Genomic DNA, 12,329 nt, shown 5'->3' with positions numbered 1-12,329 from the left:
GGCTCTTCCCAAGTCCGAAGTCTCCCTCCCCAGGTTTCCCTACCCGTGCCCCGAGCAGAGTTTGCGAGAAATGGGGGAGACACAGGGCAAAAGCCGCCGACGTGGAGGGATTTTCGGAAGGTGGGGTGCTAGAGTGAGGAAAGACAATTCCCGATTGCCTCCCCCGCTTGGGCGATGCTTTCTTCCAACCCACCATCCAGGCCTCCCGGGCAAGGGCCCAGCCTGGCCAGCTGGAGCGGATTTGGGCGAAGGAGGAAAAAGGGGCTCCCAACCCCTCCCCGGTTTTCCTCCGCCGCCCTCCCTGATTGGCTGTGCGTCCCTGGAGCCTAACTTCAGTCGCTCCAGACTCTCTGAGCCCCAAGGGAGCCAGAGTGCAGCGACCCGGGCCCGGCCGCGAATCCAGGGGTCGGCATCCGTGGGGCCCCCGGGGGGAGGGGCGCGGACGGGGTCGGCCCCCGCAGCCTCCTCCAGGCCCAGCTTGCCGCGTCTCGCGGCCTCGGCTCCTCTCCGCCCCCCGCCCTTTCCTTCCCTCCCAGCAGCGGCCTCCCTCCTCCTCCGGCCCCCCCCACCCCGCCCGCCACCTCCCCCCGGTTTCTCATTCCTGCCACTAGCGCGCTCGGCGGCTCATTCCGCGGCCGCCGCCAGCCGAGGGGAGCGTCGCGAGCAGATGCCGCGGGGGCCGCTCGCAGCCGCCGCCGACTTGTGAATGGGACCCGGACTGGGGCCGGGGCTGATACCGCTGCGCTCGTTTTGTGCCAGGGACCGACGGCCCGGAGCTGGCGCCCACCTTCCAGGGCCCAGGTGAGGCTTGCCGCCAGTCCCTTCCTTTCGACTGAATGGGGCTTTTTTTTGGGGGGGGGGGGGGGGTCTCTGGATGAGCATGTCTGGGGGTGGGGGGAAGGAGGTCTGACTGGAGAAGATTTCACTAATGCAACGCAGAAACGGGAGGGGGGCGGAGGTAAGAAGATTTGTTTAAAAATCAAAAAAGGAGAAGGGAGCCAGCCAGCTGTGGGCGCGGGCGGCGCGGAGAGCAGAGGCGCCAGATGTGCGCTCCAACCTCTCCCCCGCTTCGGCCTCCTCTGGGGTCTGCGCGGAGGCCGCGGGAGAGGGGCTTTGCGCGGGGCTGGGGCAGAGGCTGCAGAGCTGCGCTCCCGGCGCGCCGGCTGCCCGCGGTCGGGTCTCTGGGGAAAGTCGCCCCCCGCGCGGAGCCGGCCCGCCGGCCCGCGCTGCACCTCTTTCCGAAAGCGGCGACGTGACCGAGCTCTGCAGGGTTCCTACCCCTTCTCCCGGTCCCCGCCGAGCGCTCCCCGGGCTCAGCCCTCCTTGCGCGACCGCCGGGGGAAAACGGGAAGCACCCGGCTCGGATCGGCTGTGGCCCCGCACTTTAATAGGCGATCTTTGGGTCCGCTGACTGCGGCTGAGGGGCGGCCGACTGCGGTGCGCGCTCCGGCTCTCCGGCCGGAGTCTGCTCGGGAGCTCCGGGGACCGCCTGTTACCTCCCGCCAGCCCAACGGAAGGTCCGCGCGCGGCTCAGACTCGGACTCGGCTTGCCTGGGGCTTGCGAAGCCTGCCAGGGTCAACGTTAACTTTGCGAACCAAGCCGTGCCCTAAGCCTGCGCCTCCTCCCGGAGCGCGCCAAGCCTCTCCCGCTCCCCGCACGCACGGCCCTCCTCCCTTAGCTTTGCCCGGAACGCTAGCCGGCAGGACGGGAAGGGCGGCGAGGAGAGCACCCTTTCCCCGCTCGAGCCGGGCAGAGCTGTAAGGAGGGCCCGCTTCGCTATGTGAAGAAAGGAGTCCCCGCAGAAAGTGGGGTCGGGGAGGGCCCCCCGGTCACGCTTCCTTATCCTTTTCTCGCCAAGGCCCAGCTTTCGCTTGGGCGGGAGGGTGTGTGTGTGTGTGTGTGTTGGGGGTGGGGGGTGCACAACACGCCTCCCTTTCCCGGGTGAGAGGTTTTCTAGATGCTCGAAAAAGCCCTGTTGCTTTTGCTGATAATGCAGCAGGAATTTCATGGGCCATCGCGCTGCTATTAAGAAATTGCATCTTTTAATTATTTAATAATGCCATCCCTGCATGAGGACGGATTGTCCCTAAGGGATGGGGGTGGAGGGTTGTTCCTGAAACCCTGCTGTTGGGGTCTAGATCTGTCAAAAGTCTTCCCTCGTGTTTCCCCCAAAAGAAATCTTGTTCAGGTGGTTCTGAAATCTTGCTCGGGTGGTTCTGAAATCGTGCCTGCCTTGTCTTCCCCTTCGGATCTTTCTTAGCAGGTTAATATGAAGCAGGGAGTAAGTTTTCCTTTTAATCAGAGGGAAGACGCGATGATTAATCTGGCAAGAGGGTGGATCAATTCTTTATCACTTGGGCTTGCAGCAGACATCGATGGTTTTGCGGGGTGTCTGGCTTTCCGGGGAATGGGACTGTAGATGTGGTCTCAGGGGCGAGGATCAACCAGCATCGCATCAGCGCATTTGCCAGGCTGGGCTCCGAGTGCTGGATCCTAACACCATGGGAGAGGAGAAGGGGCTGACCTTCATTTCATTAATCCCGGAATTATTTTTCTTATATACCCGAGATGCAGACACCAGAACACAGAAGTAGTCGCAGCCCAACCCTAGCTGCAGGGAGCCTGGTCTCCTTCTAGCAGAAGGAAGGAATAAAAGTTGCAAAACAAAGGGACAGAGTTGTTTGTGGTCCATACCAGACAGATCCTGAAGCTCCTGGTCACTAAAGTTCCTTACTCCTAAGCTCTGATTCCAAGTTTTAGAGTTGGCCAGTGGGCCCTGGAATTCAAACCTCCATGCAAAACTGAAATCCTGCCTAGTACAAAGAAATGTGAGTACATTTCAAGTACAGACTAGGGAATGGCATCTTACAGGCCAGGAAAATTGGCTTGAGTGGGAATTATCTTTAGATCTTACTTTTGAAACATTGCAAATTAATGCCTTAAAAATGGGTTGCAGCCAGGCTTTATGATTAGTAACAATTATTACGATCATTTTTGTTGTAATTTCAGAGTCTGCATAAGCTGGCCATTTTATTACATTGTTTAAAAAAAGGGATTCCTCCCCCCCCCCCCCCACACACACCCCTGGAGTTAGGGGATAGGGAGGGAGAATGAATAGAGCTAAAACTGGATCATCTGTTGAGGCCCAAACATGTAGATTTACTCAAACTGGGCTTATTGCTTACTAGAAAGAATAGGATTTTAAAATAGTTCTAATTGAAGCAGTGGACCATCTTGATAACACTTCAGAACTTCCATTATGTTCAGCATTCTTATCAGAACACCAGACAGTAAAATTACTAGAAACCTAAATTCTATTTTCAATTAAGATGCAATCTTGTTAATTTGAGAATTTAAAAAAAAAGTCACAGTTCTATTTTTGCAGGGGTGGCAGTGGATGTGTATATTTGTTTATTTGTGAGAGGAGGGGGGGCAGGTTTGGAGACCCATGCCATGATTTGGGGGAATACAGATCAATTTCATGCTCCTTTAATGGACTTGTCTTCATAATTCATGGTTTTTCTTCCTCTTTGAATAGAATTACATGGCTGCCTTGTAAAGATTCTGGTTTTGGGGACCCTCATATGGGAAACGCCATGACTTTGACCTCAAGGCTTGATTTACAATGCCAGAACTACACTCCCATGAGCTTAGTGTGTCTCGGAACCTTGCCTGTCAATGTCTGTGACTTATGAAGTTGACAGTTCACATAAACTTTGATCTGTGATATTCAGATCTATTTTTAGAAACATCTAAAGGAATTCCGCAGGTTTGATTTTAATTTTCCTCCATTTTCAATACATTTATGTAGGCAAATGTTCAAGAAGTATAACCATTTTGTTTATTTATTTTCAATATTGGTTTTTTTCACTTTGATCATAGACGTACCTTATCATTAATAATGATAAAACACTGATCTATGGACTTTGAAAGTAGGTAGCAAACATTTTCTCTTAAACTGTTAAGTTTGCCGAATGCCTGAATTCCTTAGTCTTTTTCCTAGAAAATCTGAGCACTGTGTAAATTCACCAGCCAATGATTTAAGGGATTGAAATGTGGTTGGGATTTTTTTTTTCCTCCCTCTTATGAAATTAGTCATTGTTTCAGAAAAAAAGTTACCTAGTTCGTTAGGAGCCTCCATTCTAGATCTTCCAAGCATTTGGGTTGTCAACCTTTCCAATCCAATGTTATTCCTCCTAGAACATGTAAAGATCTTTGGTCTGTGTGAGCTAGGGGAGAAACGTCAACAGGTATGTTAAAAAGGAAAAAAAAAAGTAAAGCTGGAGAAAGTTGGACAAATTCTGGCACACCAGTAGTACTAAGAATCCATGAGGAGTCCATCAGGATTACTGTGATAGCCATCCACAGCCTCTTCTATGGGCAGGAAGAACTAAAGAAAACACTCGAGGAGGATAATTAGACATCTTTCTGCTATAATTTTACCCTGACATTGAGAGCCTTGTGCCTCTCTGGAAATGGGCTCCTTCGCGGAAGATTGCACTTCTGGCCACTAGAGGGCAATGGCGCCCTTCTCCAACTTTCTGCATGGGGCCCATCTGCTTTTGAGGGCACCATGAAAAGCGGTTTTGTTACCACCAGCCTTGTCTGGCCCTCTCAGGAGAGACCGAATTCAATCTAGCTATGGTTCAGGCTACCGCCTGAGCAGTTTGTCAGGATTAACATCTTTCTAGTTGGTGAATCTGTTACCTTCAGCCTCTCCTTCCCACCTTGCAGTTTACCAGAAAGTTGGAAAATCTCCTAACTCGAGATTCTCTGAGCAAGAGATGACGAGGAAAGGGGGTGGGGGGAGGTCTGGGCTGAATGAGACACTAGGTCAGCTCTCACTGAGGCTGTGATCTTGGAGGATTTTCTGGCCTTTTTTTTTTTTTTTTTTTTTTTCTCCCTGCCAGAAAGAGCATCATTTGAGACTCTGAGGGGAAGCGAATGAATAAAGAAGGGAAATATTAGTGAGATTGCTGTGGTAGCATTGCCTGTTCTTTCAAGAGGTTTTGAAGAGTCTGCAAGACATTTCCAATTTGAAAAAAAAAAAAAAAAGAATAATGTTTTGATCTTTGGTAAACACTTTGGGGCATGGGGATTTAATAGAACCATAAATGTTTTACTCTTACCTTTAAACCATTCTTGATATTGCTGTAAAAAAAAAAACAACCCTAAATTTAGCAGAGAGTAAAATTTAATTCAAGATTGGTCCTCATGCACTAGAGTTTAATCATTTGACTTTTTTTTTCCCCTCAGTGATATGGAAATTACTGCTTATGATTAAATTGCATATTTCAGGCTGCACGAATTTATATTTGTTACTGTTGGATAGTGTCATTATGAAAGTTCAGAAGAATAATGTAAAAAAAAAAAAAAACCACTAGCGCTATATTATAATTAAGAGGAAAGCTCTATTAAAAAAATAAGTACTGTCTTAAGTGGATTCTTATTTGTATTTTTTTTAACTGAATACAATTGCCTCCCTGGTGAGTCAGCAGTGCAGTTCCTTGCAGCTCCAAGTGTGTTGGAATGCAAGGGGCCATTGATGAAGAAGGAATCAATGCAAATGGATTATGGGAAGGAGTATTAAGTAACTCAGTGGAAAGTAAGACAAAGTGTTTTGTAAACCAATGCTCACTCACCACCGGACAGTTTATTTAACTGAAAAAAAAAGAAAGTGCTTTTAAATTGTAAGTGCTTGTGAATAATGCATGTTTGTTAGAACTGGAGGCAAAATTTCATGGTTATTTGGTTTAATTAGTCATCAGACGGTTGCAGAGGTCCAGAATTCTTATTGAGATAAATCATCGTTCTCGTGGTCTGTCAGGTGAAAGTTTTGGTTCAGGCAGAGAATCTGGTATGCCAGGATATTAAGTGAGATAGGAGGATGAGAGGGGGAGGAGGAAAAGAGGTAAGGGAAGCGGGGGGCAGGGGGGGAGTGTGAGAGAGGCTAATGGTGCTGTTGCTGATGGTGGGGCAGAGACTGCTGTCCCTATTCCTTTATCTCCACTCCTGGAGACCCATATGAGGTCCTGAATCCAGAAAGCTGGCATAAACAGCTTTACAGGCCACCGCGAACCGTGGCCCGGGTCTTAAATTCTATTACTTTCTGGCCCTGAGAACTCCTCACAGTACCCTGTGAATTTTTCTTGAACTTTTCTGGTTTTTGCAGGTGAAGAAAAACCTTCCTTCACTTCCTCCACGAATCCCCTTCCTTGCCAGAAATCCACATGACGTGGTCCTCTGCACTAGCATGATTTCACTCATTAAGAATTTGCAGGAATTTCTGGAAGATACTGGCTTTGGGTGTGGTGTCTTCCACGCTATGATGATTACCTAACATAGCAACGGGGGAGCGATGGAGGCTGCTCCCTGGTTTTAGTTTTAGATGCATGAGATCTCTTTTCCGCCACCATTAGGCTCCACCAGTGAGTGCAAACAGTGAGAATTTGGAGTTGCGTCCCTGCCACCGGTGGTGTTTATTCTGTGTAAGAACCAGCACGGATGCCAGCATGGGTAGGCGTATAGTGCTGTGCAAACCATTCCCAGCATGAATCTCTGGGAACGTGTTACCTGTAATTCCATCCTGAACACTCAGGCTACTTCCATCATCCCCGAGCCTGAGGCTTGGCCCAACGACTCAGACAGCAAGACATGAGGGTGAGGAGCGTGCAACAGCAGAACAAGATCTTGTCTTTGGTTAGCATTTTGATATTTTGTTCATCATCACGGACTTTCTCCATTCAACATGGTTTTTAAAATACCGCATTACAGTATTATTCATGTTAGTTACTGAGTTTTTTGGCAAGCCCTTACATTTCGTGCCCAAGGACCGTGCCTCACCTGACTCACCCTAATTCCAGCCGTGCCCAGTCCTTGGATCCTTCTTGGCTCCATCTCCAGGGCTTAGAGGCTATGGGACCGAGATTAAGGAACATCACATTTCTAAGACTCAGACGCCTCATCTGTTGCAATGGAAACCGTAATAATACTCATGTCCTAGAATTGTTGTGATGATAAAGTAAGAATGGAGTGCAGTGCCTGGTTCATGATAAGCCCTCACCAAACACTCAGTCCTTTCGTCCTCTCAGACCTGGGATTTGGTTTTAGAGACTAATGGTGGCAGGTAGCAGTTCTTCCTTATAATTACTACCGCAAAATCCTACACTGAAGATTCCCTTTACATGGAGGCCTCTCCCAATTAGGGATGAATTGTTTATTAGTGCCTCCCTCTTTTTGAATTATTTCATAAGTTTAAGTGATCCGTCCCTCTTCCATTTAAAATATTCAAGAGGCAGTTGAGATTTTAGAGATAATTATGGCTTTTGAAAAGTGCCTGCCTCCTTCTCCTACCTTTGCATTTTCTGTCTGTTCATTCTACATACGGGTTGCCTGATAAGTTGCCCTGAAGTAATATCTTACTGGGAAAGTTTGCTAAGCGTGTGATGTTGAGATATTCATCACAGGGTCTGCTTTCATTTAAAAGGGGCTCATTACTATTCCAGACTAGCTTAAATGATAATTAGCCCCATGATAAATCGTCTCCATTTCAAGCATATTCCTGTTTGTTTTTCAGGTTAAAGTAGTTTGGGAATTTAAGGGGGTTGAGCAGTGACCATTCTGACTGATGAAGAGACTGCGGCCGGAGAAGCCGTTGCCTGACTGTGGTCTTCCTAAGGTCCAGGCCAAAGCACAGTGATTTGGTACAGCCTTGACAATGACAGAACACCCTCATCCATTGCCCCTGCCCCCTGCCCCAGCCCTTAATGGTTTTCCAACTGTTTTCACACTCAGTGGCACCATCAGCCTGGGCTTTCCAAGGCTCCTGGACCTTCCGGGTTGTCCTGCTGTGTCCCATCTGTAGCCTTCTTGTGTCATGTGTTTCTACCCCAGGCCCCAAATCCCTCCTGGGTATCCCTTGCAAGGAAAGGAAACATCTCCCTGTGTTTGCCTTGAAAACGGAAGGGAGAAGAGCCAACTTGTTGATTTCCTACCATGTGCCAGGTCTGTACCTGAGACCTCATTTATTCTACGCACTCACCCTGTGGGGAGGGTATGAGCATCTCTGTTGTGCACATGGGAAAACTGACTCTTGGGAGGGTTCTGGTCCCTTGTTTAAGCTCCTGGGGCTTGAGGAAGGAAAGCTGGGTTCCCCAGTATGTTCCGAATGCACATGCCTAGAAGCTTTCTGCTGTGTGTGCAAGCTGGGGCTCCCCTAGATTTCTAGAGAAAAACAGCTGGAGCGAGACCTGAGCTGACTGCTCGGACCCCGTGCCCCTATCTACAAAAGGAACTTCTGGGATCTTCTGGTCTAACTATTCTTTCTGCCTGTTTTCTATTTGTCATTAATCCTGCAGCTTCGTAGATGACCTGATGACAGCCTGCTAACTACCTCTTAGGGAACCCATCACGCTAGCCATGACTACTAACTCTGTTCATTAAAACTCCCCATCACAGGAGGACGTGAAATACCCCTCTTTTGTAACTTTCTCCCAATAGTTACTCTTTGCCCCTGCTCTCCATCACTATTTCCTCCTCCTGACAGCCCTGCAAATATTTGAAAATCAGTATCAGATAATATTTAAAATCTAGGATTTATTGTACATTTAGCTAGTTTCAGACACTGGGCTAAGAACATTCTATATAATATGAGACTTACCCATAGTGACTCTCTGAACGGGTAAGATTATTGCTAGGCTCTTACAAAGAAAAACAAAACAAAACAAAAACCTGAAAAAATCCCTGAATTCCCAGTGTTCCGCAAAGTAATTGAAAAACATAGGCCCAGAGCCTTTCATTAAAATAGGTGACAGAGAACTTGGACCTACTACTTCCTGAGTGAGGAGTAGACATTCTACTTTACCAAGTAAGAATCAGATGTGTGATGTCATTGGATTTATCAGCTATTCTGGCCAACCTTCAGTTAGAGATAAGGGTCCAAGGACCTAGAGAGGAGCCACGATTTGCCGAAGATCACATGTTCATTTAGGGCAGATAAAGCAAGAACTGGGCAAGCTTGGCTCTTAACTCAGTCTCTTAGCAGTGTCCACATGCAATTTTTTTTTAGACTAGTTTTACTGGTGGTCTGATTTTTATTTAAACCTATCACTAGGTCCATTATCTATCTGCCTGTCTATCTGTCTATCTATCTATCTATCTATCCATCCATCCACAGAAAGATATAACCTCTTATGTCATTAGGCAGTTAAGTTATGACGGCTATAAATGGGACTTTCCGTGAATCTCTGTTTGGAAGTCATAGTCAACCAATCCAATGCCATTTGATAGATAATATTTTGAAAACTGTAGCACTTGACCTTGGCCTTCAGGCCTGTCCTACCTTGTAGTCCCTATCATTACTATCTCCATCCTATGTGTACCTCAATAACAAAGGAGAGTGGCATCTTATCTTGTCACCTCTGGCAAGCGTTCACAGGGCTCCCTGGCAGGGTGTGGCTTGAACTTGATCCCAAACCCATTTCTTTTTCAACTACTTTAATGAAAAGCTCTGGGCTGGGCACATAGAAATAGTCAAGTCCTAAGGCCTTCCCTCCGGGAGCTGCTATACCAGTGGTACCAAACATACTATGTTCAAGGCTGCAAACATTTAGTGCAGCAAAGGAAGTACACATAAGTGGGGCCACAGGGCCAATGAGTCCCAAGCAGTGCGGTGATCCAGGGTGGTCTGGGGAAGGAAGGCATTTGTGGCTACCATGTACTGATGATGGTGGGGCATCCTTAGTGATACAGGGTGCATTACCCCTAGTGCAAGTCATCTAGGCATGGGGAACTTTCCTATTAGAAAGACTTCCTTCTATGGAGCCAAACTGTCTCTCCAGAGGTCACATTCTTTGATACAAGCCTTTGATGCTACGCAGAATGGATGGAGTTCTCCCACATTCGTTACCCAGTATTTACTGTCTTCCAGGATGTCTTCTCCCCAGTTTTCACATCTCCAGCGTGAACACCTTATTCATGTTTGCTTCAGCCCTCTGCGGAGGGAAGGACTGAAGACAAAATTCCAGGCAGCTAAACACTAGACTATACCCTTCTTTCCCCACGCTTCTTTTATTGCAGCCCGAGGCTACATCACATTAGCTTTTATTGCCAGTCACATCACCCAGAGGACTTATGCTCCATAGTTTGTTTGTTTATTTGTTTTTCCTTATGTGCTGCTGTTAAGTCACATTTCCCCACCTGTCCCTGTGCACCTAAGACATGACAGGCACCTTCCGCCGTTGTTAGCACGGGATCCGGAGTCAGACTGCCCTGCTGCAAACGCTGGCCTTGTCCCTTCTTAGCTGTGCAAATCATTTTAGCCATTCCTCCGCTTCCCCATCCAAACGCTGGGTTAGTAATAGCTACCTTATACCGGGGCTCGGGTAGCAAACACTATTAATACATACACATGCTTAGACCAGTGCACAGAACGTGATTGCTGTCACTGGTGTCTCAGTTCTATGAGTTGCTTTACTTAGTTACCAACCTCGCTTGGTAAAAACAAAACAACAGCCGCAGTAAAAATAACAGTAAAGGAGCAGGGGCAGGAACTTTTTAAATAAGACACTCCCTTTTCAGTGATTCAACAGCGTAGAATACACTATTCTACATGTTAGTCGTTCCTGGGCATGCGTATCTGTCATCTGGTTTGCTTGTTTGCTTGGCTGCAGAGCAGTGGGACCCCCTCCTGTGTCTGGAGAACAGCTCACAGTAAGACTCTCCGTAGAGAGAAGAACCCTCCTTCCGCTCCAGAGGCCTGAAGGACCAGAGTGGCTTCCCTGGCCCTCCTGGAAACTAGAACACAGATTCAGCACTAACTTCCCCGTGTGTTTTACATCTGGATTCAGTATCATATATATATATATATATATATATATATATATATATGCAGACATGAATGCATACAGACGCAAAACCACTGGCCATGAAGCACTCACTCTGAGTGCTGTGGCTGTGGTTGCACCAGTCTCTGATTTCTGGGGCCACCGGGGTGGTAGAGCAAAGCTGTAACAGCCCGTGTCCAGCAGAGACAACTTTGGGGTCCTCACCCACCTGTTCCATGGGAGTGTCTTATCTGTGATCTGGCTGTCTCAGGCTCTTGGCATTCCTCTCCATTTTCCGAGCCTGCTTCTCTAGCCTTCCCGGAAGAATGGTGCTACCCTAAGTCCGTTTCTGAACTGAGAACTGAAAGAACTGAACTAAGAACTAAGCACTGAACTAAGAAACCCAAAAGGCTTGTTTCCCTGCTCATTTTGCAAGACTATTGTGAGAAATCTTACCCACGGCAGTACTGAGTGGGGTATCTGGCTTTTGAGCTCCTTTTGAATGAAGGGAATGTTGATAATTAGATGCTAGGGTGTGAGGGTAGAACAGAGGCAGCCTTTATTAAACATTGAATAGTTTAATTTGGGAAAGAAGTAGGCAAAATTTCAGGACCTAGGCTGAAGCCTACTGATATAGCTTAGTAGATGGATTTCTGTGGGAAGCTGTGGCAGACAGCACAATAGCTAGTCACGTGGACGGCCAAAGATCTGTTGGAAGGGACGGGGCAGGTTGTGTGGGCAAGTGGCCCGTGGATGCTGGCCACGGAACCAATGCTAAATTCCCAAAGAATATTATCCAGAGGAAGCTAAAGCCAGATATAGGGACAAGAATCCAAATTGGTTCCCCAACCCAGTGACAGCCAGGTAGTGAGGTGTATGCGAAATTCAGAGCCAAACATCTTGGAGAAGGCAGGAAGGAAAACATAGAAACTCTCCAAGCATTCACGGGAGTGTCAAAGATGCCCCCCATAAAAATGGGCTAGTCTCCCTAAGTCATATCCTAGCTTCTGGAGGGGACAGCTCCCACGCTGTCCTGGCAGCATGGGCTCTGTGTTGACCCAAGGAGACAATGATCACATGGCAGTTGTCAGTGCTTACAGCTGGGCGATTTGGGGCAGGAAGGACACACAGATATAAGCTGTCTCTGCAGTTCGCCTCATACCATCCCAGGACAACTTTCCTCACCGACCTTTGTCAGAAATCAGCGTCACCCCGTCTGGGTGGCTCGGTCAGTTAAGTGTCTGTCTTTGGCTCCGCTTAGGATCCCAGGATCCTGGGATCCAGCCCCAAAGTTACCAGGCTCTCTGTTCAGCCGAAGTCTATTTCTCCCTCTCCTCCCTGCTCCTGCTCTGTCTTTGTCTGTCTCTCTCTCTCTCAAATAAATACATTTTTTAAAAAACAAAAAAGAGAAAGAAATCAGCATCACCTTTCAGGGAGGGAAGCCTTCGGAGCAAGCTCAGAATTTCAGATCTGTCTAATGGGCCAGGTAGTGGAACACAGAATGA

General features: G+C 47.9%; 1 protein-coding gene across 1 annotated transcript in view; it reads left to right on the top strand.

The window, feature by feature from the left end:
* Window positions 1-343: 343 nt before the first annotated feature.
* CDH11 (cadherin 11) overlaps window positions 344-12,329 on the top strand; it is a 149,572-nt gene continuing 137,586 nt past the window's right edge. Inside the window, exon 1 of the mRNA XM_059383692.1 lies at window positions 344-801. The gene's annotated coding sequence lies outside the window, so the exon portion shown is untranslated. The remainder of the gene's footprint in view (window positions 802-12,329) is intronic.

The sequence above is a fragment of the Mustela nigripes genome, chromosome 17 (genome assembly GCF_022355385.1).
Source record: "Mustela nigripes isolate SB6536 chromosome 17, MUSNIG.SB6536, whole genome shotgun sequence".
Taxonomy (NCBI): domain Eukaryota; kingdom Metazoa; phylum Chordata; class Mammalia; order Carnivora; family Mustelidae; genus Mustela; species Mustela nigripes.
This window is presented reverse-complemented; position numbering and strand designations above follow the sequence as displayed.